We start from the raw sequence: 27,795 nt of genomic DNA, 5'->3' as shown, positions 1-27,795 counted from the left end.
GCTGAGCCAGCGCCCACTAGTGACTAAGGAAGCCCTAGAGACCGGACTTTATGGCCTGTCGCTCTGTGCGGGGCCGAGTCACCGTTACCAAGGGCAACCACAAACAAACAGGGTTGCACCCGGCACACCTGGCGACGTGGCGCCGGCTGCCTGCTGGTATCAGCACCCTGTCCCAAAGCCAGCGGGTGGGCAGGTGGGCAGGACAGAGGTGGGACGCGGGGCCCTTGCACCCAAAGTGACTGTGCAGCAGGAAATGGGAGTGCAGGTGAGTATATGAGGGTGAGGGAGGGTAGAGGAGGGCTGTAAGAGTGTGCGGAGTGTGTGAGAGCGAGGGTGTAAAGAAGAGTGTGTGAGAACACATGAGTGTCTGTGAATGAATGTGTAAGGATGAGAATGTGGGTGAGAGTTGTGTGTGTGTCCCTATGTGACTGTGTGTCTGTCTGAGTGTGTGAGTGTGCACGTGTGTACACACTACAAAAGCCCAGCCCAGCACTACCCTGAAGAACCGTGGTACTCAGTGGACGCCCCAGGGCCAAGCCCAGGTCTGTGGCAAGGCACTTTCTCCGGAGGCATAGGCCGCCTCTGACAGCCCACAGGCACCTCTGCTCATGTCTGGAGATGAATCCTGGAGGGAGATCACACTTCAAGTCTCCATGTACCTCACAGAGATTTCCTTCTCACACGTTTTCCTCCTCAGGCGTACCACGAAACAATGAGTTCAGCTCTATTGGCATTGTTTCTTCTTAAATTTTACTTTGGACAAAGCCACAGAAAGAGTGACATTTTTCTCACCAGCTTCTCCAAAAGTATCACTGATGCTCTGCACATCACTGTGTGCATGAAGGAGAGTTTAACCCCCAGAACAATTAAGAACCAACTGTGCTGAGTCCCGTGAACGAGCTCCCCAGAAGCCCACAGACGCATGTGCCCTAGAGCGTCTGGCACATACCATGTTTTCAGATGCCACCACCACAGTCTCCAGCATGGTCTCTCCTCCTGCCATTTATTCCCACTCGTTTCCCAGATAATTCTGCCAGATGAATCCCTCCAGGTCGGCATCAAGCCAGCCTGAGTAGATCCAACCCGTGCCAGGATCTTGGAAATACAGATTGGTTCAACAGCCAACAACGATCAAAATGCATTCAGAAACTGAACACTTGTGCAGAGATAGACCCATTCTCCAGCACAGAAGTGCGACACGAGCAAACAGCGTGAACCGATTGGCTCGTGGGATTGAAGGCAGTCTGCTGAGCTGCACCAAGTACAAAGGCTTCACTCTAGGCACACACTGCATCATTAAATAAAATTACTTTAGCACAGTTATTTGAATTCCAACCCAGGGTATGCAAAATCTAGAGTAAAGTTTTCCTCTGTTTCATCTTTGCAAAGATAAAGACTCTGCAAAGGAACCTCACAATGAAATCAAGATTGAAGCAATTTCTTTTCCATGTCAGCCTATTAAGTCACAGGCCACCTTCTCCCCCTTGCACTCTAGACCAGGAGCTGGAGAAATGGACATGGATACACTGGCTGAGGGGACTTTACAGTAATGGTGGATATACCGCCCGAGGCGACTTTCCAGTAACAGTGGATCACTGGCTGAGGGGACTTCACAATAATAGGGTGGGGGTGACACCTCCCTTGTCTCTGCACAGGGCAGCAGTCTGGTGGGAGGAGGAGCAGAAACTTCATTATCATCTTTATTTTGTATGACTGCACACCTTCTACTTCTTTCATTTCATGTTACTGATCGATAAAGTAGCAAGATGTTTTCTATGCCCATTACAGATGACTGAGAAAAGATAAAAGTCCAATTATCTCTATTTCCACTACTACCATTTATTATAACTAGGGGGTAGAATGATGAGAAGAGGAAAGCTGCCCTCCCCTAGAGCTCACAGTCCGAGAAGGAGCATGTCTGCTGTCTTAGTGGGCTCAGGACACCATAACTAATACCACAGCCCGAGTATACCACAACAGAAATGTGTCATCACAGTCCCAGAGATGGGGGTCAGAGGCCGACGTGCCAGCAGGGCCGATTTCTCCTGAGCCCTCTCTCATTGGTGTGCAGAAGCTCCTCACCTTGTCTTCCCTCATGCAATTTCCTCTTGCAAGGACACCAGTTGTATAAGGACAGGACCACCCATAGGATCCCATTATACCTTCACCACCTCTTTAAACCTAGACAGCATATTAAAAAGCAGAGGCAATTACTTTGCTGACCAACGTCCATCTAGTCAAAGCTATGGTTTTTCCAGCAGTCATGTACAGATGTGAGAGTTGGACCATATAGAAGGCAGAGCATTAAAGAATTGATGCTTTTGAACTGGGGTGCTGGAGAAGACTCTTGAGAGTCCCTTGGACTGCAAGGAGAGCAAACCAGTCCATCCTAAAGGAAATCAACCTTGAATATTCATTGGAAGGACTGATGCTGAAGCTGAAGCTCCAATACTTTGGCCACCTGATGTGAAGAGCTGTGAAGAGCTCTTCCTCATTGGAAGAGACCCTAATGCTGGGGAAAATTGAGGGCATGAGAAAGGACAGAGGATGAGATGGTTGGATGGCATGATCAACTTAATGGACATGAGTTTGAGCAAACTCCAGGAGATAGGGAAGAACAGGGACGCATGGTGTACTCCAGTCTATGGGGTCACAAAGAGACAGGACTGAGGGACTGAAGAAAAACAACAAAACCTCTTAAAAGACCCTATTTCCAAGTCCATTCACATTCTAAAGTCCTGGGGGTTGAGGTAACTACCTATGCATTTGGGTATGGGGCCACATTCAGTCCACTGCACCCACCATCAAAGGCCTGAGAGGGCCAATGGGGAATGAAGGCCATTCTCACAATGTCATCCAGGCAGATTTGGGAAGGTGGTCTGTAAAAATGCTCCTCTGGGGTGGGGGAACTCCAGTGAGGGGTCCAACACAAACCTCCAAAGAATTACAGATTCCATGCAAAGGGATGGCTCCCAAAATGCCAATCTTCAAGGCTTTATTAACTTATTTGCCTCCTTCAAGCACTTTTCCTTAACTTTATCAAGCATGACCCTGGAATCCCTAATTAGGTTCACATTCCTTAGGAAACTGTTCTCCCACTGAGAGTTAAAGCTCAATTTAGCCTGTCTAATCCGCATGAGAACACACCGCCCTACAAATGCAATTAAGCCTTATTGGTCCCGCCTGTCCCCCACAGCCCCTGGATGCAGGGGGCGGGTGGAAGAGAGAGAAGGAAAATCACTGGGATCATTTCACTATAGTTTCCCTTAGATAAGTCTTCTAAAAACTGTTTTTATTTTTCTTGCAATAATTTCTTGCAAGAAGCTCACGCATGGCAGAACACCCCCCTCTTTGACTGAGTCCCAACAGGCAAGGCACTTTAAAAAACACTGGGTGCACCACGAGGTGACAGAGGAGGGGCTCAGATGTCAGTGGCAGAATGAGGAAGATGGGGGAGAGAGTATGTACTCTGGGAGTCCTCTGCTTTGGGTGCAAAGGCCAGCAAACTCAAGCTGCGTGCAAGCAAGTGGAGGGCCCCAGAGGCACAGAAGGACTGCAAAGCGCCGAGCAGACACCAACTCCCCACGTGTGACATGACCACACAGATGCACCCACCATCAAAACACATCAAGCTGGACATTTATGATCAGTGACCTTTCTGAATGCATGCTTCAGTGTTAAAAGTTTATTTTAAACTATATATCTTAGTTTCAAGTGCCACAGAGTCAGCTATGGAAGAACAGAAAAAGCTTAGGACTCTGCTTCAGAGACTGACATTCAGTTACTAGAATGCCCCCTGCTCTCTCCCAATTGGCCTGAGAGACTCAGGTGGCCCCCTGCTATCTGAACTCAGTCTTCCTCGACTATGAAATGGATACTATCACCTCACAAGAGGGATATCAGGAAAGGCTGTCAAGATACACGCCATCAGATTGTGATGGAAACTCCCATCCCTCCAAGAGGACCATCCTGTCGGGCTGGGAGGATTCTGTCTGTCTCTCCCGACACAGACATCCCACAGCAGTGGTCAGACGGCATTTCCTGAGGATGCAGCTGCAGCAGCAAGACTGCCTCTGTCATCACATTCAAGGTGGAGGAACAGGAGCGCACCTCCCTGACCCCCTGTTCACCAAGACGGGCCTGGGAGGGCCAAGGAAATCTGAGAAGTGCTGTCCCACAGCATGGCCAGTGACCACGGGGACACACGGCTCCCCAGAACTCCATGTGCTTCTGGGAAGGATATGTTTAGATGGCATGTCTGGCAGTTAATGCTGAGAATACAACTCAACCAGTGGTCTTAGCAAGTTAACGACCACATTAAGCAAAATGTTTTGCTTTGTTTCTGCTCAAAATAAATGTGAAGATCCTGAATGATGAGAAGGCGCATGGGGATGACTGGATGGGACCCAAGCACCCGTGGCAGGACATTCCCAAGGACCCCCAACAGGAGGGCAGAAACGGAACCTCCACACAGCTGCCTTGGCTTGCTCCTGTGTCGCTGGGCCTGCAGGCCCGCACCGGTCAGTACTCCACAGGACAGCTGCATGCATCCTTCTAGGGGGCTGCTCCTGACACCCTCAGAAAGGCAGGAGAGCTTCCCATCACACAGGCACCCCAAGAAGGAAGCAGCCCCACCCCAGGGTGCATGCTGGCCCAAGGTGGGCAGGCCACACACAGGGCCTTGCCCTCCCTGGAGCGCAGGGATCCAGCACAGTGTCAGACTCCGCACTGCAGCTCCACACCCCCCCTCACCTTCCCTCTCCATCCACAGAGGCCCAGGGTCATCTCTCCCCTCTGAGCCCCTCTGGCTGGTTCCTCCGCTGAGAAAGCCCATCTTTCCCTTCCTACCCACTCATGCCCCTACTTCAAGGCTGGACTACAGGCTCCTTCTTCAGGAGACACACAGATAAGATGGACGTGCTTGCTCCCTAACCGAGCCCTTCCTCCCATCAAGACTTCTCCTTCCCTCTCTTCCCACTAAGCCTCTCCCCCTCCCCCAGCAAGCCCTTCCCCTCTCCCCCAGCAAGCCCCTCCCCTTCCCCACTTAGCCCCTCCCCTCTGCTAGAAAGCCCCTCCCCTCCCCTTTCCCGGACAGCAAGTCCCTCTCCCTCCCTTCTTCCCCAACTCAGCCCCTCCCTCCCCTCCCCTCTCCCCTGCACCAGGCACCAAGCTCTTTCCTTCTCTCTCATTCTACAAGGACACCTGCAAGGCTGAGAAGTCTTTGCAGACAGCAACACAGGAAAAAGGACCCTTCCTTCAGGCTTAAACATCTCAACCAGAACAGCCTAAATAACAACACTTTGTAGTACAAGCTGGGGGGAGCCAGGAGAAACAGAGTCAGGAGCCGCACCAAAAATTCAGGACAAAAACTGTGTGTGCTTTTGCTTTTTTTAAGAGAAGAGCTTAGAAATGCTATGACACCACCCCCATGACTGTTTAACACTCTCCTTGTTACAAAGAGGAAAAGAAGAAAAGGCACCTACAGAAGCAGCCGTTTTTAAGGACGGACATGGTGCATGCCACAAAGGGGGAATACCAAGGATATTTTTCAAAAAATACTTTGTCAGAATTATCTAAGAATAGTACAATGAATAACCTGGTTTTTGCCAACTGTCCTTTGATCCAGGGAAGGACTGACAAGAAAAGGGAGAAAAAAAATGACAAATTTTAATAGATCATAACTTATCATCAACTCTCACAAGAAAATCTTAAAACTTTAGCATTAGGCTGCACAGGGCCAGCTAGCTCATTCTGAATGTCCACATAAACATGCCCCACTAAACCCACAGGAGTTCACCGTGATGAAGCTAAACCTGCATCCACATTTGCAAAATCCTGCTAATGCTGTCACTCTCCACCAAGAATCCCAAAAGGAAAGCCTAAGAACTGTCAGCAACCCTGTCCCCATCTGGCCAGGACACCAATCCTACCTGCCAGTTCTTCCCCCAAATGCCCACGAATTCCTTCCAGTAGCCTCCTCTGCCAGAATAGGCTTCCACCCTTGTTGGGCACCACTAAGCTTCCAGAGGGCCTCCTACAGCCAGGCAACTCCCCCCAAAAAAACACTTATTAAAAGTAAAGAAGAAAACCTCTACAAGGACAGAATCTCTGACTTCATAGCTTGTGGGAGCCACTCACACAGTCTACCTCCCATCCTCCAAAAAAGCAGCTCTTATCAGTTTATTCTAATGATGGTCTAAGCAGGAGAAGGGGAGGCTGACAGCCCAGAGCCCAATGCCCAGCTTTGCTAGGACAGAAGAGAGGCCGGCTGGCTCTGGAAGTTCCTGGGGGACTACGGAGTTGAAAGGTGCAGAGATACACAGGACACATGAGAAGGCCAGAGTCAAAACGCCTAGAGACACACAAAAATGAATGGTGCCAGCTGTACCCAGAGGTGACCAGAGGGCATCCCAGGAGCTATTTCTGTGCTTGAAGGAAGATGGGAGGCAGGCACTTCCTGAATCCTGGCTCAAAATAAATAGCTTTCCTAGAGAAAAAACAAAGCACAGAGTGCAACTGGAGTTTAATTTTACAGATTAAAATGTGAAGGCAGGGACTCAAATGCTTAGTTGATTATTTCTATCCTGTTGCTAAAAAAGGAGAAATGGATTTTTAAAATATGACACCTATCCTCTTGAAGTAGCTACACAAATGTAAAACCAGCAACTTGATTAGAAATGTCCTTCTCTGTGTACGACTGTAAGCAATTCTGGACAAGAGGCCTGAAGATGCCAACACAGATCCCCGTGAAACACCCACAGACACACTCTGGTCATCACCAGGGCTGGGTAAGCCACATTTTGGGTTGTGACCTCAGTGCTGGCCCTCTGTTCTCGGAGGCCCTCATCCTCAAGATGCGGTCCATAGACACACATGCTAGGGGGTGGTCTGCAGTGGGGGTGGGGGTAGGGGAGCTGCCACAAGGCACAGGATGTCCAGATATGGGGGGAACAGGTCCAAAGCCAGCACCCTGAGCATGGGACCTGCAGAGATCCCTGAGGCCCACCCACAGGGGATAGGGGACAATGAAGTCATGCAGGGTTCTGTCACCTCCCCCAGCCTGAACCTAGCGCTTAGGACACAACAGACAGAAAAGCAGCAGAGAGAGGATCTCGGAGAACAAGAGCTGGCTTGAACCTGCTTTACTGGATGGCTCGTGTCACCGGCCAGAGTTGGAGCTCACCCCCAAAACCACCAGGGAAGTCCCAGGAACCTGCCTCTTTGTAGACCACATGCTAGGACCCAGAACAGACAGCATGGGGATGAAGGAGGGCACCATGAGGACCATCTACTGATGCACAGAGGACACCCTGGCATCTAGGGCACACTGCCTTACTCCTTTTTGTAGGAGGAGACACCCACACTCACAGAGCTGCCATGGGGCCATCAGAACCCAGCCCCAGGTCCAAAGGCCCCTTCCTCTGTGGGTCCCATGGCTTTAGGAGATGTTTCTGACAGCTACATGTGGAAATTTCCATTTTCTACTTCTATTCTCCCAAAAGAAGTGCAGGTTACAGGGAAATATCAGTACATAATCATCTATTACGGAATCTCATGAACCAGTGAATCCAGTCACACCCAGAAAGGAGGGAAATATTCACTGAGTGTTCTTCCTTGTTTTTGTTTACATTTGAGTGACAGGTGCCCACAGCAGCCTGGCCCCAGGACAGCATATCCCAGGCCGCACAAGACACACTCCACAGCCAGACTCCCGCCCTGCTGTCTGACCCAGGACGAGCACACACTCCACTGTTACTCTCCTCGCAAAGGGTGACGTCTGCTTTGAACTGAAGAGTCCTGGGTGCCCTTGCTCCATCAGCAGAGCCCAGCTGCACCCGCATCCTGATGCTTTGCAGGCAAGGCACCTGTCCTCTCCCATCTCCAGCCTCAGCAAGCAAGCTTGCTTGACTGCATTTGATCGTCTGTTGTGTAACTAAGTTCCCCTTTGCGGTTCTAATAATTAACTGGGAGCAATTTGCTAAAAAAAATTTTTTTCAAAACATTACTGCTATCATTCCTCCCATTCCCCCAAATGCTACAGATGTGGGGGACACAGGGCAATGGCTAATTTGTCACAGGGCCCTCACCCAAGTGGTCTCTCTATGAAGGACTATCAGTTGTACTGGCTGAAGATGATGGGGAGCGAAGGGCTGTTTTTGAACAAACCTTCCCAGATATATACATTTAAATGACTGCAGCTCTTCAAAAGTCACCTTGAGACACTTTACACGTATTCCAGTTATTATCAATTAACACTGACGAAACTAAAACCCTGTTGCAACCGCCTTCTGGTCTGAGTCAGGTCCTGGGGAAGAGGCATGACAACAGGCAGGGGTGACCAGCACAGAGTTCCAGTGCCAGGATTCACCTTGGGATACACCAAACATCAAGTTCTCCCCTAAAGCATGGAGCCAAGCCACTAATGAAGTCACAAAACACATGCTCCCAAGATTTCAAAAGGTATTCTGGGAAACTTAAGCAATGCCCAGGCTCAGGCGTCCCTCCCCTCACAGATGAAGTTGCCAACAAAGAATCTGTGACAACTGACCCCAAAGGATCCCCTACCCAAGGGTCTGGCTCCCAGGCTAGAGTGAGAAGGATGTGGTTCAAAAGTAGGTTCCCAGGGTGCCCCCAATGTCTTAGGCTAAATAACAAAGTGCATTAGGACCCACAGCACCCCAGGCTTCCTCCTGTGGCCCTCCTCACCCCCAGAGGACCCCAGTCCATTAGGTAACTAGCCAAAAGGCTGAATGTGCAGCCGGGGAGTACAGGTTCACATTAGGTATGTATGGAAGCCGCCTTCTTAGTCACTATGCCATGTGGAATGAAAAGTGATGATTTAGAGAAAGCAGAAGAGCATATTTGTATATCACATGATTTATGTAAAATAAATCTGCTTCAAAATAAGATTATAATTTCCTCCTGGGCTTTTCTAGGGAAGGACTAGTTAATTCTACATACATATAGCTTTATAGCTTAAACTTGGGAGAAGGCAATGGCACCCCACTCCAGTACTCTTGCCTGGAAAATCCCATGGACGGAGGAGCCTGTTAGGCTGCAGTCCATGGGGTCGCTAAGAGTCAGACACGACTGAGCGACTTCCCTTTCACTTTTCACTTTCATGCATTGGAGAAGGAAATGGCAACCCACTCCAGTGTTCTTGCCTGGAGAATCCCAGGGACGCGGGAGCCTGGTGGGCTGCTGTCTATGGGGTCGCACAGAGTCAGACATGACTGAAGTGACTTAGCAGCAGCAGAGAACAAATCAGTCATGGAGGAGCGAGACAGTCAACTACACAGCCACGTGAATGTATCAGCTGGCCACATACCACTACCAGCTTCAACAGCCTGCTTCCTCTCGCGTAATGTCTGCCAGTCTGTCCAGTGCCCAGCAGGGTCTGGTAAGGCCCACACACAGAAGTGAAAATAAAAGGTGGCACCAGAACCACCAATAGCAGTGTTGTTAATGGGAGGAGCTTCTCCAGATTACAGTGATTGCATCCTGATGGCCACTTTCTATACCCTGGAGGAGGAGAGCTCCATGACCCCACAATCAGATTATTTGGGATTTTAAAATGTGAATTTTTCATATAGAGGAAACTGCCATGCTTATATAAAATAGCACTCTCCCAGCACAGCTGCATGGGCATCCCTAGTGGCTCAGTGGTAAAGAATCTGCCTGCAATGCAGGAGACCCAGGTTCGATCCTTGGGTCAGGAAGATCCCCTGGAGGAGGACATGGCAACCCACTCCAGTATTCTCGCCTGGAGAATCTCATGGACAGAGGAGCCTGGCAGGCTACAGTCCATGGGGTCACAAAGAGTTGGACACAACTGAAGTGACTAGCAGCAGCAGCACAGCTGCATATGGCTTGTTGACAGAAGAGCAGATCCAGAACCATCCAGTAGGAATTCACACATGGGGCTGTTCCCCAAACTCTGGCCTTAGAGTAACAGCTTCCAGTGGGACAACAGCCGCAGCCAGGAACATACCTTTAGCAAAATGAAATGTGTCAAGTGACTTTTCTACTAATTATAATCAGTCAAAAAAAATCAGTGAGGACAGTCTAACAGGAAAGGGATCTTTCCAGGAAAAGAAACAAAACTGCCCAGAAGAAGAGCAGAACTCCCAGTATCAATGTGCCAAAAATAAAAAACAAGACAGGGAAGCAACAAAGATGTCCTCCACCGGGCGAACAGATAAATAAACCACCCTACATCCAGACAATGTAATGTTACTCAACACTAAAAAGAAATGAGCTATCAAACCATAGAAAGACATGGAGAAAACCTAAATATATACGACTCAGTGAAAGAAGCCAGTCTGAAAAGGCTATATACTGTATGCCTCCACTTAGTTTTTCAGCCATATCCGATATCCAACTCTCTGCAGCCGCGTGGACTGTAGCCCACCAGGCTCCTCAGTTCACGGAATTTTCCAGGCAAGAATACTGGAGTGGGTTGCTATTTCCTCCTCCAGGGGATCTTCCTGACCCAGAGACCGAACCTATGTCTCTTGCATTCTTCTACACTGGCAGGCAGATTCTTTACCTCTAGCGCCACCTAGTAAGGCCATATGTACTGTACGCTTCCAAATATATAATGTTCTGGAAAAGGTAACGGCACCCCACTCCAGAACTCTTGCCTGGAAAATCCCACGGATGGAGGAGCCTGGTAGACTGCAGTCCATGCTAAGGGTCGGACACGACTGAGCGACTTCACTTTCACTTTTCACTTTCATGCACTGGAGAAAGAAATGGCAACCCACTCCAGTGTTCTTGCCTGGAGAATCCCAGGACCGGGGGAGCCTGGTGGGCTGCCGTCTATGGGGTCGCCCAGAGTCAGACACGACTGAAGTGACTTAGCAGCAGCAGCATGGAGACTGTAAAAAGATCAGCAGTTTCCTGGGATTATGGCGGAGGAGGGATGAGCAGGTGGAATACAGAGGATTTTTAGAGCAGTGAAACTACTCTAATGATACTGTAAAGATGGAAACATGTCGTTATATGTTTGTTCAAGTCCACAGAATGAACAACACCGAGAGTGAACCCTAAATAAACTATGGACTTCAGTTAATAACAACGCACTGATACTGGCACATCCATTGTAACAAGCGCACCATACCTGGCTGTGTGGATGTTGACGCTAAGAGGGATATATGAATTCTTCCTACTTACCACTCGATTTTATTATTTTACTATCAATTTTTAAAAAATCAAAACACAGGCACTGAAGGTGGACAAGTGAAATCCTCTACCTGAACTGGCCCTGCCCCCTGGTCAGTCCTGGACAGGCAGCAGGCCGAAATGGACCTGAGGTCAGCAAGCTACATCTAGGCACCCAGCTCAGGGCCTGACTGACAGCAAATCAGGAAACGCTTGTTGAACTGGGCAGTTTAAAAATTAACCACCTTTTTCCTTAGTGCAAGGAGTGGAAGGAGGAGAGAAGGGAAGTGTAAACATTCAATGAGAGGCCAGGTCAGGGTTTGCAGGTAGGACATGGCTCAGGTCTTGTTTCCCGGTGGGCAGTGTGACTCTTTCAAGGCTCAGGGTCACCTGTAAGGCTGGGATGAGGACACAATGACCTCCGAGGGAGGCTGTGACAATCAAAGTTAGAAAAGCCACAGCTCAGCACGTTGCTGACAATCCCTCAACACCGTAGCTGGTTTTCATTCCTTCTGAGCACCCATTAGGAGCCAGTCACTGGTTAGGTACTTCGTTATTGATCTCATGTCACCCAAAACCACCCTGTTGGAATTACAACCACCCATCATGTTTCAGATGAGACTGTTAAGCTGCCTGTGTACGCGAGGACTTGGGGTGATGAACACACAGACCCTCACAGGCTCTGTGCTCGACCAACCAGGACTTTTATGAAAAAATTCTCGCTCTTTCCTTTCTGCCAACGTACAGCTCAGCCCCTATATGGGGCCTTACATTTGCAGAAACCTAGTGGAGGTGGTATTCACACCCACTCACCAAAGCTCCAGGAACCCCATCTCTGCCACATCTAGGGGGTGCCCGACTAGTGACCCCATCCCCCAAGTGTCTCTTCACCACCATCTGCCTTCCTGAAACAGCTTTATTTCTTTTCTCCTACTTCCTTTTTTCTCTTACCAATGAGTCAGCCAGAGGCCAGGAAAAAAACAAGATACAATGCCCAAACAGCTCACATGGTACCCATGAACAAGCACAGCCTCCCAGGGAGCAAGATATTTGGAATTCCAAACTTCTCAGTAATTATACATAACTCATTCAGCTTCCTTAAAATTTAAATAATTACTATAATTAATAGCTAAAAGCAAGCTGATTCAAGTGGATTGTAGATGTATTATTCACCCATTTTACACATGAAGAAACTGAGGCTCCAGGGAACTGGACTTGCTCCAGCAGACAAGAAGGATAAAAGCCCAGGTCTCTGCCTCCATGTGCCCTTGGACTGCAGGGCCTCGCCTGAGGGGACATACTGCCCAACAGCCAAGAAGAAAGAGACCCTGGTCCTGGCTCAAGGCTCCATTCCCCTGCCTGAGCACCCAGTCCGCGGTTCAGTCCCTTTTTTGCAGGGTGGCTCTCTCCTTCCGCACCTCCGACTCTGCTAATGGGACATCCTGGGCCCGGCTGGGAGCCTCTGATGGACAGCAGCATGACGATGCCAGCAGGACTCACCACACAGTAACACATCACACAGTGACATGCGTGCTGTGCCCTCTCCTCCCGTGTTCCCAGCACACAGGGGCCCCATGGACCATACCATCCCCAAGTCAGTCATTACAGCAAAGCCTGTGTTTTCAACCAGAGCTCCACCTAAGTTTTCTCAGTCTCAAAGAAATCTGGACACTCACAGTTAGGCACAGACGTGGAGTGACTAAGGACCCAGCCGTATGGGGGAGCCGTGGCTCAGCTCCTGGGAGACTGAACTGCCTACCCCCCACCCCACACCGTGCTTATCTTCAGGGGCGGCTGAGAATTTATGATCTGCTCAGCAGTACCACCATTATAGTTCTGGAATAAGAAGAGTCTTTGTTATTGCCAGTGGCATTCTCTCCTGCCATTCAAAGCTGCGTTATCCAAAAAAATAAAAAAGAATACGGATACATCTCCCCCTCCACCATGATCTAATAAGAATAAAAGCTTAACTATCCCGAGCAAACTGCCAATTACTGTGGCTAGAAATGCCACAATCAGTGATAGTTAAGGCTTTTGGAATATTCTTTGAACCAAAGAATTCAATCCCCTAAGTGGCCGGGACCAGGTCTCCTTGGAGAATCGGTGCCAAGGGCAGCGGGGCTCAGGCTGCAGCGGTGGGTCAAGAGTGGCCAGCCAGAGAGTGTCACATGAGAAAGTGCACACAGGCATACACACACGATGTACGCTCACACACGTGCACACATGCCCGACGACACAGGACAAACAGGGTTCTGGGCATGGCTCTCTCCTCTGTCTGCCCTATGTGGTGATGTGGATTATTCATAACTCATTCCACTTCCTTAAAATTTAAATAATTACCCTAACTAATAGCTAAAAGCAAGCTGATTCAAGTGGACTGTAGATGTATTATTCACCCATTTTCAGTTCAGTTCAGTCGCTCAGTCGTGTCCGACTCTTTGCAACCCCTTGGAACTGTTGCACACCAGGCTTCCCTGTCCATCACCAACTCCCGAAGTTCATTTTACACATGAAGAAACTGAGGCTCTGGGGAACAAGCTCCGAAGTACAAAGTTCACTGTAACTGGGACTCTCAGGGGCTGGGGTTCCGTCCAAACCCTCACCAGGTAGATGGGAGAAAACCCGCTTGGAAATATGAAATGTATCCCCAGGGTGGCATCGTCCACACCTCCACTGCTTACAGGAATCTCTGCTCTGACACAGTTCCTTGAGTTGAAAGCACATAGCACGATGGAGGGTGGCAAAGCAGACCTAAAATAACCAAGGTTAGAAATCAGTCACGCCCAGTGGTAAGAGTGAGCAAGAATGCCTGGCCTTGGACAGAAAGGGGAAGCCTTCTCCACAGCGAGATCGGAAGTGACAGAAGTGCCCCAAAGCCCCACCATGGGGCCTGATCTTGAACCAACTAAAGTACGTATCATGTGACATCTCGGAAGAGAATGGGATTCGGGCGGGGTTGCGGGGGTGGTTGGCCAGTTTGGGGGCTGGATAACAGAGCAGTACTGCACTCTATCCGAGCTTTGCCACTTCCCCATAAGTCCCGAATGCGCCATAACAAAAAGTTAAATAGGAAAGTTCGTTCTGTTAATCTCTTTCTTGAAAAAAAGCAGGGCTAGAGCCACCTGTAACTTCCCTAGCTTTATGTGTGTGCACGTGCCCGTGTGAGTAAACTGCAGGCATGTGTGTGAAGTGTGTGCATGTATGGGGCATGGGCGAGTGTGCCCTGTGTGCGACTGCATGTGCACGCCTGTGTGTATGGTGAGGAGAGCGGAGGAAACCAGGATCCTCACATGGAGAGCACACATGTGAAACCAGCCCACAGTTCCACAAAGCTGGCCTCCACCACACATTCCTTCCACTCAGAGACCAAGGACCAGGAAAGGTTGACCCATGAGGTTCAGAGCAGCAACAAAATCCCAAGACTCTCTAAACCCCATCTCCCTGGACCTCCAGCCACAGGGCGACCTGCAGGGCATCTGAGGAGGTCCCAGAGAGGAGAGGCGATGCATGGGCCCTGGCCCCACTGAAGGTAACATCATACCTGGAATGTATGAGAGATGCAGACACCGGGACCCAAGTGGAAAATCAAGGCTTTATCTAGGGGTGCCTGCAGCTTCCATATGCCATTTCCAGGCCTCCTGCTGCTGCTGCTGCTGCTGCTGCTAAGTCGCTTCAGTCGTGTCCGACTCTGTGCGACCCCATAGACGGCAGCCCACCAGGCTCCTCTGTCCCTGGGATTCTCCAGACAAGAATACTGGAGTGGGTTGCCAGTTTCCTCTCCAATGCATGAAAATGAAAAGCAAAAGTGAAGTCGCTCAGTCGTGCCCGACTCTTAGCGACCCCATGGACTGAAGCCTACCAGGCTCCTCTGTCTATGGGATTTTCCAGGCAAGAGTACTGGAATGGGGTCCCATTGCCTTCTCCTCCAGGCCTCCACATTCCCCGCTAATCAAAGCTCTGCACCCAACCCACCACACCAGACCTCAAGTGCTTCATGGGGCTACCCAGCAATTTAACCCTTCCAAGGGATGCACAAATGCAGGACAACTTCCCTGATTCAGGGTCCCCATACTTCTGTGACTGCCTGAAAATCCCAACCCATCCATGTATGTGCATGCTGAGTCACTTCAGTCATGTCCAACTCTTTGCGACCCCATGGATTGCAGCCTACCAGACTCCTCTGTCCATGGGACTCTCCAGGCAAGAATACAGAGTGGGTTGTCCCTTCCTCCTCCAGGGATCTCCCCAACCCAGGAATCGAACCCACATCTCTTACCTCTCCTGCATTGGCAGGCAGGTTCTTTACCACTAGCACCACCAGGGAAGCCCTCCAAACCCCATCTATGAACTACACTCAAAAATGAAACCAGAAAAATCCCCAAGGCCAGCCATGGGCCCCAGACCCTACCCAGCCCCTCTCCCTACCCTACAACAGCAACATGTCGATGTAATTAGAAAGAAGGGATCATGTGATGTGGAGAAAGGGTTGACATGGCCAGGACAAAATTAACAAATTCTTTCCTGGAACCAAATTCTTAAAGAGTTATTTTTCTACAATTAAAAACATGGATTTCATAGCTCCTCAGTTTTTTCTTGAGATGAAAACTATACACCCTATCAGAAAGCATCTAGCAGCCATTTCTTAAAGAGTTTCATTTCTGTGGCTACGATCCAATGCAGTCTCCTCCCATACACATCATTCAACACAGGCCAATTTGGCTCTAGAAGCCCCACGGGAGAGTGATGTAACACTTACCTTGGCTTCACATTTCTTGTGACAGGAATACTTGCAGGCTGCAAGAGAAGGAAAAAGAAGGTGTGTTGAGCAGTCTCTCCATACTTTTTACATTTCCATCTCTAAATTCTTGAGAAAGCCCAGACAGAGGGAGGTTGTTTTTCCCTTAGGACACAACACTGAGTTCAGCAGAGCATGGAGTGGATGGACATGGTGTCCAGGAACCCAGCCACCTCTGCAGTGTCAGCAGTGGCCCAGATGGCGCAGGGAACCCTGGAGAGGAGTTACAAACACACTGGCTCTTCCAGGGGTTCAGGCCACCAGATCAGCACCTTGGGAGGAGAAAGGCAGTGAAGCTGAGCGGTACAAAGTATCAGTGTTTGCCTGGAAATTATAGCTTTTCCCTGAAGAAAGGAGAGAAACTTGAAAATGCCCCAGAAGACTCAGGACTGGCGCCTTTAAATTAGTGAGAAATTGGACATTTGCGTTCCACGCTTCTTCCACTTCCGGATGACCTAAGAACTGACTGTCAGAACAAATCCACATCTAAATTCCTGCGGGGGATCCTTCAACCCAGGCCATTGTGAGGACTGAGAGAGGCATGTGCTGGTTCGGAGGCCCCAACAATGCAGAGAGAGCCGGAACCAATGCGGATTTCACAGGCCCGCCCTCCGTGGTCTGCAGCTGTGCCTGCGGGACATGAAAGCCTCCCCCCACCAAAGCAGCTCAGGGCACTGGGGCCTGTCTGCCGATGCTCCCATGCAGAGACAGAAGGACGGGGAGACAGCAAGGAATGAAGCAACTGCACCAAATAAGTGCAGTGCAGGCGCCCCTGTGGGCTCCAAGCAGGCATCTATCCGATAAACCCATGGGCTGATTGTGGGATAGGGGACAGGGATCTAGGCTTGGGGGCACAGGATCTGGGGGCTTTCTGGCCCAGCCTGGCTGGGCTGCCCTAGGTGGAACCAGGCCTCTTTCCTCTTCTAGGGTTATGGTGATGCCAAAATGTCATCATTAAAGGGACCCCGCTTTGAAACTGCAAAGCACAGCATCAATGTATAGACGTGGGGTCCTGGAAGAACAAGGCCTGAGGTCAGGAGATAGGTCCCAAATTGCAGTCAGCGCTTCAAGGCCCAAACTTTTCATCCCCTATGTCTTCTGAAAGCCCTAACTCACAGCCCACCCGGGACTGAATGAGGGTGAAGCAAACTAATAAAGAAAAAGAGCCCGTGGCCGGGGATCCCTGGAACTCCAGCAGGGAACAGCCAGGGGTATTATCTTTGCAAGATCTAGTTTTTGAGCTCTTTCTATGCATCCAAGGTTTATAAAATTATTCACAAAGACAAATATTTATTCTACATCTTCTAATGGGTCCACCCAGCAAAGGTGATGAGTGATTTTCTAACCAAGATAGGCTAGCCATTGGAATAAAGGGGCTTTCACACCAGATTAAAATCTCAGACAGAAGGACAGCCAGGGGCAGAGGCCAGCAGGAAGAACAGAGATACAGAAAAGGCAGCTGAGGGGCCCTCTGGCCTTTAGGGAAGATGAGAATTAGCGGAAATGCAGTGAAGACTTCCCCCGCTCCAGAGGAAGCTCTGTCTGCACACACTGAATGGGGCGGGCCGGACCATTCAGCAGCCGGGACAGGAGCACAGCTTCCTGTGGCAGTCAGCCCCCGAGACGGCCTCAGGGCTCCTCCAGGAGCCCATGTCCCCGTGCGGTCCCCTCACACAGTGACAGAGCGGGTCGTGTGACAAGGCAGGACGGTGGAGGGTGTGGCGAGTGACCTCTGCTCTGGGCTCCTGGACCCCCGCCCACATGTGAGGCGCTGAGGCAGCCCTGGGGAGGAGGCCCTTGGGGAGGAACTGAGGCCTGCCGCCAGCAGCCAGCTGCGAAGCCACCTGGGAAGCGGGTCCTCCAGCCCCAGGAGAGTCTTCAGATGATGCAGCCTCCTAAGAGACACTGAGCCAGCACTGCCCGGCCATGTGACTCCCACATTCCTGATCCACAGGAGTAGTGAGAACAGGAGCTACTGCCACAGTAAGTCACTAACTTTGGGAGTAACTGGTTATGCAGCAGATCAACAAACCGATTCAACCCAGAAGGGAACTCTGGTGTGTGGAACCATGACGGCGGTGTGACATATTCACGAAGGATGGCGCACTGGGCTATGGCAAGGGCCTCAGGCCATTACAGAGCAAAGCATCACATTCACAAAGGTTAACTAATCAGACTGAGTTGCATAAACCACCCGAGTGCTACGGCGAGGATCCTGAGAGGCGGACCCACTGTTCCAGGGGTGTGAGCAGGTGGCCCGAGTATTACGAACTTTCCACCCAAAAGCCCAGCACCACAGATGGTCCCTCAGACTCAGATTTCAGTTTCCACATGTGAGTGATGCCGTACAGTATTTGTCTTTCCCTGACTTGGCACACTGCCGATTCATGATGGTGAATGGCAGGATTTCCTTCTTTCTTCTGCCTGAATAATGTTTTATCACATTTGCTTCATTCAGTCATCCACTGATGGACACTTGGGTTGTTTCCATGTCTTGGCTATTGTAAATAATATTGCAACCAACACGTCATCTACTGAAGATACTGATTTTGTTTCCTTTCGCTATAGACCCAAAAGTGGAACTGCTGGATCATATGATAACTCTATTTTTCACTTTTTGAGGAAATTACATACTGTTTTCCACAATAGCTGAACCAGTTTATATTCCCACCAACAGTGTACAAGAGTTCTCCTTTTCACTCTACCCTAACCAAAGCATGTTTTCCCTTGTGTTTTTGATGACAGCCATTCTGACAGGTGTGAGGTCGTATCTCACTGTGGTTTTGATTTGCATTTCCCTCAGGAGAAGGGGGCGAGAGAGGATGAGATGATTGGATGGCATCATTGACTCAATGGGTATGAGTTTGAGCAAACTCTTGGAGACAGTGAAGAACAGGGAAGCCTGGCGTGCTGCAGTCCACAGGGTCAGAAAGAGTCAGACACAACTGAGCAACTGAACAACAACAATAACAGGATCAGAGAGGCTGAGCACCTCTGCATGCATCTATTGGCCACTTTTATGTCTTCTTTGGAAACTGAGAAACTATCATTTGAGTTTTGGTGTAATATCAAAAAAGAATATGCTTTCCTTTCCAAATATCTATCTGTATAGAGCTGGATTTTCTTCAAAGACTATAACCAAAACAACATATTTGGGGTGGTTAATTTTATGTGTCAAGTGCACTGAGCCACAAGATGCCCAGATATTTGGTTAAACAGTATTCTGGGTGTGTCTGGGAGGGTGTTTCTGAATGAGAAAAATATTTGAAACTGCAGACTGAGTGAAGCAGACTGTCCTCTCCAGTGTGGTGGGCTTCATCCAATTCACTGAGGGCTTGAATAGAATAAATGGTGAAGTAAGAAAGAATCGGTTCTCCCTTCCCAACGGTCTCCAAGCTGGCACATCGGTAGTCTCTTGCTTCTGGATTAGAACTCAGACAGGAACTACACACTGGCTCTTCTGGATCACAGCTTGCCCACTACAGACAAGACTTAGCCTCCATATCGTATGGACCAATTATTTGCAGTAAATTTCTTTCTCTATATACATCCTATTGGTTCTGTTTTGCTGAAGAACCTTAACTGATACCATGCTGAAACAGACTGATTGCAGAAGCAACTGGGGGGATCCAGCCAACTAAGTCACATATAACGTGCACTCAATTTATGTGCATAAAATACTGCCAATCTTCTCATTCCATGTAATGAGGAATAAAAGTGATATCAAAGACCCATTTCTGCCACAGAAAAAGAAGTTACTGAAGCAATAAAGAAGAAAAAATTTATATCCACAAATGACATGCAGAATGGCTACTGAGAAATCAGGACTTCTAAAAAGCTAACCCGTGACCATGCTTATAATGTTGCTCGTATGTGTTCAGTGATGTGCGACTCTTTGCTACCCCAGGGACTGCAGCCCGTCAGGTTCCTCTGTCCATGGAATTTTCCAAGGCAAGAATACTGGAGTGGGTTGCCATTTCCTACTCCAGGGGATCTTCCCAACCCAGAGATTGAACCTGGGTCTCTTATGTTTCCTGCACTGGCAGGCTGGTTATATATGTACAGTACAAACTCTGTAAAATCAGACATTCGCAATGGACAGGTCCACACGTGGGAATTCGGCATAGGGGAGAACACTGTCATATTCAGTTACAAAAGGATGAGCCACACAACAAATCATGCTGGGAAAACCAGCTCACTCATGAAAAATAACCTAAATAACATGAATTCCAGATGAATCAACCATGAAATTGGAACAGAATTGGAAAAGCAGAAATGAATATTAGAATAAAGTACTGTAGAACATCATTACGACCCCAGAGAAGGGAAAGCATTCTTAAATAGAAACAAAAGCAGAAATGAAATGAAATGATGGGTAAATGTGAACTAGCCAAACCTTAAACTTTTCAAATGACAACCACTCCATGAGCAAAATTTTAGTCAAGCAACTGCTCACAATGTTTGCAACATGTAAGTAGGAATGGTAAGGAACTAACATTTCTGTAGGTCAAAATCCATCAAAAATTGGCATGAATTCTACCTAATTTAATGATAGAAACATTAATATTATAATATCTATACTATGATTTCTTAGAAATCAAGAAGAAAAAATAATCTAACTTTTTAAATGAGCCAAAGATTTGAAAGGCCAGTTTACTAAGTAGAACATTACAGGGACCTCTCTGGTGACGCAGTGGATAGAAATCCACCTGCCAATGCAGGGGACATGGATTCAGTCCCTGGTCTGGGAAGATTTCACATGCCAGGGAGCAACTAAGCAACTATTGAGTTTGTGCTCTAAGGCCGATGAGCCTCAACTACTGAGCCCGCATGCTGCACCTTCTGAAGCCCACACACCTAGAGCCCGTTCTCCACAACAAGAGAAGCCACCACAAGGAAAGCCTGGGCACCACAACAAAGAGGAGCCCCTACCTGCCACAACCGGAGAAAGCCTGCGCAAAGCAACAAAGACCCAGTGTAGCCAAGAGTAAATAAGTAAGAGAATCCGTCTGTCCATGTGAAGGTTGCAGGTTTGATGCCTGGTCCAGGAACTAAGACCTCACAGGCCGTGGGGCAATTAAGCCTGTGTGCCACAACCACTGAGCTTGTGTTCTAGACCCTACGCACCGCAACTTCTGAGCCCACATGCTGCGACTGCTGAAGCCCCCGTGCCCTAAAGCCCATGCTCTGCAACAAAAGAAGCCACCACAATGAGAAACCCATGCACTGCAACTAGAGAGTAGCCCCTGCTCATCACAGCTAGAGAAAGCCACGCACAGGAATGAAAATCCAGTACAGCCAAATATGAATGAATAATACACAACAGACATCTTTTCAGTATCTTTTCAGATGCTCAGCCTCAGTGATAACCAGAGGAATGTAAAAAACATAATAGAGCAAGACACCACTTTTCATCCACTGACTCGCAAAAATGAAAAGCAGAGAAGCACCAAGTGAAAGACTGAGTTAAGTTCAAGGCCAAGGTCCACAGTCAGCTCCCTAAGGCTCCCTCAGCAGTTCCCATTAGGGGCCTTTCTCCACCCGGGAAGGGGTATGTGGCCAGCGCATGTCTCACAAGTTTCTAGGAATTAATGACACATGGAATCCTCACCTCCACAAGCCTGGGGACTGCACTGCATTCCTTGGTCAAAAGGGTTTCCAAAGTCCCGGGCAGGAATCCACTCTTAACAGCAGCAGCAACTGTCCAGAGCGTCTGGCTCTGAAAGGCTCCACATTGTTCCTTGTTGTCTTGGAACTACTCTCCCGAAGTCTCCAAGAGCCTTGGAAATCCAGGCCACTGTTTTAGGCTTGTCATACAACACTCTACACATATTTACCCAGAGAGAGACGAGCCCTGGGTCTCACCTCTGCTTCTCTGCCTCTGCCCTCAAGCTCACCCCAACCTGCCCTCAAGCTCTGCCCCAGTTCAACCACACCCACAGTCACCAGCCGCATGAGACGGGTGGCCAGATGCCCTCAGCAGAGGGCCCAACGCCACACTCAGTGCTTGGTCACCTGCCCCTTTTTCTTGCCTTGATGGTCCTAACTGGCACGATGTCCTGGGGTTCTAATTCAGCACCTGGCACAAAGCACGTGCTGACTTGCTGATCAGCCTATGCAGCCCTAAGCTTTGTCTGTAATCCCCTAGCATACTGTAGACTGTGACAGCCTCACACACAGGGACAGAACTGCCCCTCTCCCCAGACTGTAAGCTTCCCACCGATGGGATTCCCCGCTCCAACTCTGAGCCCCCCGCTGACAGGGCTCCCCCCTCAGACTCTGAACTCCTCACAAACAGGTCACAGCTTTCTCATATTTTTATTCCAGCAGGCAGTTAATATGTGTTCAGTTAACCAAAGGGGAAAAGTCATTATCAAATATTCCTTACAAAAACCCCCGCCACCCCATTTTCCCTCCGTCCTCTTTTTTGCTCCCTTTCCCAACCTTCATTTCCCTCAGGTTCCTCCCTGCAGTTGTCTCTTTAGCAGCATTTCTTTTTTTTCCATTCCAGTCTGTTCTCTCCTATTCCATTATTAAATTCAGGCAAACCATCTCTCCCAAGGCCATCACTTCTGTCTGATCTAACACTGCATTCTCTCTGAATCCATCTTCTCCACGGGGCCAAGTTCTGCAGAACTTACAACTTTCAAAACCCAGGAAAAGACTCACCCACTCAGGACTAGAACATCATGATCAACCACGCCAGTGCCCTCAAGTGTGGGTTTGTAGGAGGATTGTCAGTGGAAGCTGGGCCATTTAACCCACCCAAGAGACCTCAGTGGAGCAGTGAGAACAGGCTACCTGTTCAAAGCCCTGGCAGGTGGGGAGGGCAGAGTAGGAACCGCTTCAGTGGGTTTCTGAGCAGCAGGAGGCAAACCACAACCAGACACTTAACCCCATCGCTCACCAGCCATCTGTGTGGCTTTGCCTGTAGTTACAGTTTGAGAAATAGGGGCTAAAGAGCCTCTATGTACAAACAACAGCCTCTTAAAAATGAAATTTTTCTTCTAAATTAGCCACATAAAAATAACCTGTGGCAAATAGGCTAAAATGTGAAAATAAGTGACTTGAAGGTCAAGAACAAGCTAGAAAAAGAATAGTAAAAATATTAGCCGAAGTCACAGAATACACACCTAACCCTTCTCCATCATCACCACCATCAGCAATGTGACACCATAACCAACAGGAGTAACACCCAACACTACCAGACACTTCCTTGAGCCAACCAGTGTTCTCTGTGTTCCTCGTGCATTTAATCAGTTCCTCACAATGACTCTAAAACAAAACTCAGGCACAGAGAGGCAGGGCAGGAATCCGAGCAGCCTGTCTCCAGGGTCCATGCTTCCCTACTGCTCCAGAAACAAGTCAAAGGAAAGGCCCCCTCCAGTAAGACCTCACACAGCTTGCGTGTGATCACTGAAAGAAGACACGTAATGTCTACAGGCAGCACATACACACTGGCTCAGTGTGTAAACATATACAACATACAGCTAAGTTACTAGGAGGGAAAACTACTAAATTGTCTGAGATTTCTATGATATCTATATAGCTTACTGACAAAGGAAGAGATCCTAGAGATTAACAACTCAACAGGCAAATTGTAATGGTTACAAGTTGAAGGCCAGGAAAGGCACCTGTCCAGGGCCACAACTTCTGCAGGAGCCAACCACTGACCCTGCCAGGTGCCGTCTACACACCCAGTGACTGTGCCAGGCTCCCAACCCAGCGGTACCCCCACATCTTGCCCCTGCCCGTCCAGAGGGATGCAGTGCAGAAGGGGAAAAAGCCCAGCCTTCAGATGAGGACAAAAAGCACAGCTAAGAAGAAGATGGCCACACAGCAACAACACATATAAACACCCAGCTCTCACATTTCTATCCCTATGGTCACTGCCATAGGCCTTTTTTCCCTTGACAGTGTCAGGGGCTATGTCGCTGATGATGGCATTTTTGAGAAGGAGACTGTCACAATCACAATTCCTGGATCTCCCACACACACCAATTTAAGAATATAATGTCTAAAAGACTCCTGGCACAGCATCCTTTCCTTTTCAAAAGAGTAGCTACTGTTTATCAACACAATTATTAGTTAGGTACATAAATATGATAATCTATTGAGTATTCTCATAGGTGTTTACATTCCACCATATGCCAATGCCAGTGCCAAGTTGCTTCAGTTGTATCTGATTCTTTGTGACACTATGGACTGTAGCCCTGCCAGGATCCTCTGTCCATGGGATTCTCCAGGAAAGAATACTGGAGTGGATTGCCATGCCCTCTTCCAGGGGATATTCCTGACCCAGGGATTGAACATGTGTCTATTGGAAGGCAGGTTCTTTACCACTAGCACCACCTGGGAAGCCTGTCCCCACCATGTGAGGGCATTCTAAAACACCTTTTCCTGTAGAGAAGTCAGTAGATACCTCACGAACAATGATACAGGTGAGTCCCCAGACCCTCAATGACCGAGGGCTGACATTCACCACATTATGAACACACCCCATGCTGGACCCAAAAACAGGGCATGATGCCTCCATGGGCACCTGTCACTGTGGCCTCCTTCCATGCCACCTGCTGCCTGTCCTGCCACTCATGTGGGGCCCCAGGCGTGCAGGCATCCCTGATGTCAGCAGGCCTCTTTCCGCCAGCCCTGGGCCTTGGCCTTCAGGAGGACCTGCTCCTGTTCACTTCTCCCAGCAGCACAGCCTCCAGTGCCCATAGCCAGGTAGCTGATTCCTCTGGCCAAGGATGTGGCTTCCCTGAGCAGTACACGCCCCCAAGGTGGCCTCTGCCAGCCCAGTGCTCCTGGCCACGTGCTTCAAGGGCGACAAGTGCCACCACCCGGCCATGAGGGATGGATCCAGGGCCTCTCAGGGAGAGTCCATACACTTCCCTCAGCTGGAGGGCTCAGAACAGAGGAGCGTAGCCTTAAGACAAAACAAGGAGGCCAAGTGAGAATGGGGACTGTGGCATGTCTGCTGGGGTGCGCACACAGGGAAGGGGAACATGAGTGCAGAGCAGCCCCAGGACCTGTGCCCAACCCCAGATCTCTTCTTACTGCCTCCAAACCAGGCAAAGCATCCCAGCCAAGGGGTGGGGTGACAGCATGCGTGCCCTGGTTTCCCCACACGAGAACACCGTAGCAGTGTTCCTATGGGGAAATGACACGTGGAGATGAACCCCTGGAGGCAGAGGGCACCTATGGGACAGTCGCTACTGAAGGATTTTCTTCAAGAAAAAAAGAACTAGGTGGCTCCAAAAAGTGATTTCCACAGGGCTAGACTATGAGATAAAACAGAACCACAGTGATTCTTAGACCAGAAAAGCATAAGCCAGACAGATCACGAGTTAGCACTGCAGAAGTCCACCCTGTTGCCACCCTTCTGCTCTCCCACCCTTTTGTGTTGGTCCTGCACAGGGTCCTTGGGGCTGAGTTGGCCTTGGGCAATGCCGCACCCAGTGGGATCCTGAGATCTCACTGCCTTCCCCATAGAATTCTAGAGGACGCACAGCGACACGCCCGCACAGCCACGCGCCCGCACAGCCACGCGCACGCCACCCACACCACTCTGCCAGGCCTCTTAGTCCTCCTTGACTTCTCACACATCACAGGCTACAAATGCCACAAGACAGATCATTAAGAACCAAAGAATATTCTGGGCCCCTTCCTGGCCCCTACAAGCCTGGGAAGCTGTAGGACAAGGAAGGAGGCGTGAGCCTGGAATGTGTGCCCTCATGCCAAGCCCTGGACGATACTGGGGGCTGTCAGCATCCTTGAGGAGCTCTGGCCTGATGGGAAAGCCTGGCTGCTGGGGACCGTTGTCTCCAATCTGGTCAGATCTCATTGCTTCCATTTACTTTTAAGAGAATAACTGTTATCTTATAGGCAGTTAAGAAAGAAGTACTGAGAGTTTTAAAAGGATATTTGGGATAGCTCCTTAGCCAACTCAAGCCTCAGCTGTACAGAGATGAGAAGGAAACTGACTCTCCCAAGAGCCAATCTGTTTGTTGCCACCAGGCCATCATTAACTGTATGTGGGAAACAGAGCCCTTGGGCCTACGGAGCTAAACCAGCTTGGTCTGTGTTCATGACCTGCACACGTGGACAGCAGCCAGCTAAGGACCCCATGTCACCCACGTGGGGATCACCATGGCACATTCAGGTGGGGTCATCGAGGAAAAATTATTATCACAGCAGCTGCAAAGCAAAGTGCCAGAAAGTGAGCTCAGCACCTCACACCCGTCCCAGTCAGGCCTTGCGCCAGCCATCCAGAGAACAATGTTGCAACCCACATCAGGGACTCAGAGAGGAGACTTTGATCCTAACAGACTCAGAGCACCAGCCTGCACTCCTGGCCCAGCCCTGTCTTGGCCACGCTCTTCCCTGCATCTCCATGTGTGTGTATGCTCCTGTGAGCATGTGTGTGTGCATGTGTGTACGTGTGTACCTGCACACCCATGCAGGCCTGCTGAGGTGGGGAGAGGGCCTGTGCCGAGAGGCCTGGTGCTGGATCCATGCCCCATGTGCACCCCCACAGGTGACGCCTCAGCCCCCAGGGCCTGGCTCACCCTTTCTAGGTGGAGAGGAGCCTGCAGCCAAGGACACGGTGAGAGCGCCATGCACTCTGAGCAGCAGGTGCGTCAACTTTAAAACAGAGACCCGTGTGGGGTGAGGGAGGGAGGGAACTTGGGGCACTTCCAGGAGGCCGCAGAGGGGGAAGGAGAGGCGAGAGCTGGCTCCAAGGCACCATCAGCACTGACAGTGGAGGGGCGCTTCAGAGGAGGGGACACACCTGCCTCCCAGCCCCTCTAAGGTTCCACGGCAGTGTGGCCATCACGCATCTTCCCTTGAGGCTGCCTAACCCCAAAGCAGCCCTCAGGGACCATGTGCCAGGGAGTCCACTGGGAGGATGGGGAGCCTAGAGGCAACCCTGGAACTATTCTACAGAGAAAATCCCAAACCCACCAGTGATAACAAGCCCAGAGCAGCCCAAAGCCTTCTCCCAGGTAACCCCACCTGCTTCTGCTCTGTGACACAGAACCACAATTCCAGGGTTCAATGGAAACAAGAGAAGTCCTCCTCACATGTCTGTTATACAGATTTACTACCGTGAAAACACAAAAAATAGCAAGCTGCATTGATTACCTGGGGTTTAAACACCAAATACTGAAGCTGGTGGCTCTGTTTACGAATTGGCGCAATGCCTGACAACAGGCTAAAAGGACAGTAACGCAATGAACTATCTCACTCAAAACAACAGAAAATTTTCATTTGTAAACTCTGGTAAGAGACCAGAAAACAAAAGGGGATGACTCAGGCTACTGACACTACAGGACAGAAGGAAAATAAGTCAGGAGCCACTCACAGCTCCCCCCCTCCCTTAAGACTAACTTTGCTCTTTCTGGAAAAATTTCTCATGAGCATATATCTGTATAAATACGTTCCATCCCAGTCCAGTGAGGGTAAGGGGAAACTCAGGTTAAGATGGGGAATTCCATGATTTAACTTTGGAAACTCCCGAAAGAAGGTTTCATCTTGGGTTTCTGTTTGTTTGCTTTGCTTCAGTTTAATTGGCATGAGAAGGATCAACGTGGACTCACCTCGGCATGAAATCCCTCGACCTTCAATAATCTGTTTGCAAACCCCACAGACTCTGGCTTTTTTAAAGGCCTTGTTCTTAAAACTGTGCAGACTCGCAGTTACTTCTTCTGGCTGAAAAAGTAAAGGGAGAAAGTGTTAGCACTTCCATTGATAGTCTGTTTGCTCTCCCTTTTCCCTTTCAAGAGATAATAAATCCAGCCGAGTTGGTGAACAGCTGAAACAGGAACTTGACCAGG

At 49.5% G+C, this 27,795-nt stretch overlaps 1 protein-coding gene and 1 long non-coding RNA gene across 4 annotated transcripts in view; one reads left to right on the top strand and one right to left on the bottom strand.

The window, feature by feature from the left end:
* The window catches only part of TNS3 (tensin 3), a 223,255-nt gene that overhangs the window by 151,004 nt on the left and 44,456 nt on the right, over positions 1–27,795 (bottom strand). For all 3 annotated transcript variants that reach the window (XM_069586826.1, XM_069586828.1, XM_069586827.1), the window contains 2 exons: positions 27,559–27,670; positions 15,920–15,957 (listed from right to left, as the gene is read on the bottom strand). The gene's annotated coding sequence lies outside the window, so the exon portion shown is untranslated. The remainder of the gene's footprint in view (positions 1–15,919; positions 15,958–27,558; positions 27,671–27,795) is intronic.
* LOC138438860 (uncharacterized) lies at positions 125–8,000 on the top strand. Its single transcript, XR_011256486.1, has 2 exons — positions 125–265; positions 7,642–8,000. It is a non-coding gene; the product is annotated as an uncharacterized lncRNA (long non-coding RNA).

This window comes from Ovis canadensis, chromosome 4 (genome assembly GCF_042477335.2).
Source record: "Ovis canadensis isolate MfBH-ARS-UI-01 breed Bighorn chromosome 4, ARS-UI_OviCan_v2, whole genome shotgun sequence".
NCBI classification, from domain to species: domain Eukaryota; kingdom Metazoa; phylum Chordata; class Mammalia; order Artiodactyla; family Bovidae; genus Ovis; species Ovis canadensis.
This window is presented reverse-complemented; position numbering and strand designations above follow the sequence as displayed.